Genomic DNA, 2,126 nt, shown 5'->3' with positions numbered 1-2,126 from the left:
GCAGTAGGACAGAAGCTGATCAATGATGGCCCATAGCAGAGGGAAAGAATGTTGAAATTTAAGGTTGTATTGGTTATTGTAATAGCAGATGATTGAAATGTGAAGCTCTGTTGGTTTTGTTGGTAGGGAGCTGCACTGTCAACTCAAAAGCCTATCAGGCAGTTGGAAATCATCAGCTACTCCCTTGCCATTTGTTGTTATTATGTGTTGTCACATCACTTGTGACTCACAGCATCCCCAAGTACAGCAGCTCTGAACCCTGCTCTTTCCTGAGCCAACCTTATCGTCTGTGACACATCTACCCCCTATTACCCTAGTCTCTGAGTCAGTTAATCTCATCTAGGGTCTTTTTCTCTTTGCACTGTCCCTCCACCTTTCAAAGGTCCCTCCTTGTAACAAGCCTAAAGTGTATTAGATGAAGCTTCAGAATCCTTGCCTCCAAGGAGCAGCCTGGTTTCACCCTCTGATGAAAAGATAATACAGAGTCATTGTACCAAAAGGAATTGGCGGACACCAAAAAATTTCATCAGATAACGTATGAGCAAGAGCCTGTGGTGATGAAGGAAGAAGTTCAAGCTGCTCTGAAAGAACTGGCAAAAAACAAGGCCCCAGGAATTGATGGTATACCAACTGATATATTTCAACAAACAGATGCTGCCCTAGATGTGCTTACCAAGTTTTCACCAAGAAATGTGGAGGACAACCACTTGGTCAACTAACTGGAAGAGACCTATATTTGTTCCCATTCCAAAGAAAGGTAATCTGACAGAGTGTGGAAATTACCAGACAATATCATAAATATCACATGCAAACAAGATTCTGCTGAAGATTATCCAAAAATGACTGGAACAGCACATCAACAGAGAACTGACAGAAGTGCAGGCTGGGTTTAGAAGAGGTCGTGGTACTAGGGATAGCGTTGCTGATGTTAGATGGATCTTGGCTGAAAGCAGAGAGTTCCAGAGGAATGTCTATCTGTGTTTTATTGACTATGCAAAGGATTTTGACTGTATGGACCACAACAAACTGTGGCTGACTGTGAGAAGAATGGGAATCCCAGAACACTTGATTGTGCTTATGCCAAACCTATAGTTGGACCAGGAGGCAGTCGTCAGAACAGAGCAAGGGAACACTGCATGTTTCAAATTTGGAAAAGGTGTACACCAGGGATGTGTCTGGCCTATCTCCATATTTTTTCAATCTATATGTAGAACAGATTATCTGGGAGGCTGGGCTCTAATTTAGAAGATTAGTTCAAGAACAATATTTAGCAGGTCATATTAATCCACTAGTCCTTTCAACTTTGCAGTGTTTGTAATAAAAAAGGAAATCAGGTAAATGGACTAATTGGATACTATCAGTTAAGATGGGTTATGCAGGTTATACTAATGATAAAGATAATAAAGTAGTTAAAACTGACTTGACTGCTGATCAACAGGCTGAATTATATGCTGTTATTATGTTATTGCAGGACAAGCTATATAATAGAAAGGGCTAATTTGACTTTACAATCTTTGTTGAAAAAAAAAACCAAACCAGGAGGGGGCAGATAGGACAAGAATATTATCTCCTCAAACTCTTTTACAAAAATCTTTATTTAAATTTTTTAAAATGCTGATGAAAAAGGAGAAACTCCAGCTGAAAGACATTAGGTATTGCAATCCTCTAAAGAATTGAATCAACCTATATATTATAAGGAACCTCTAATGAATGGAAAAAGGGATTTGTTATTAGATGGGGGCGAGGATTTGCTTATATCTCTACAGGATCAGAACTGCTTTGGGTGCCCTCCAGAAACGTGAAACCCCGGGATGAGTCAAAAGATGACACACTTTGATGAGGACAAAGCTGCAGAATGGCAGATAATACCAGCTATTGGGCATATATTTCTAATACTCTCTTATTAAAAGTAGTTTATTGGCTTTATAAAGTTTTGGGTAATAATATATCTCTCTAGTAGATGTTTCAAGGATATAGTTTTCATGGAGATATCAGTAACAACTTCAGATTATCCTGATATTCCTCCCTGTCAGTTGTTTCCTTTATCTTTCTTAGAGAATGGATACATTGGAGACAATGTTGAGAAGAGCAATGACGAGTTTTAATTAATATTTCCTATAGAAGCA

Source organism: Elephantulus edwardii, unplaced genomic scaffold (genome assembly GCF_000299155.1).
Source record: "Elephantulus edwardii isolate Elephantulus edwardi_28Jun2011 unplaced genomic scaffold, EleEdw1.0 scaffold00157, whole genome shotgun sequence".
NCBI classification, from domain to species: Eukaryota; Metazoa; Chordata; class Mammalia; order Macroscelidea; family Macroscelididae; genus Elephantulus; species Elephantulus edwardii.
The sequence above is the reverse complement of the archived record's forward strand: the minus strand, read 5'-3'. Positions refer to the sequence as shown.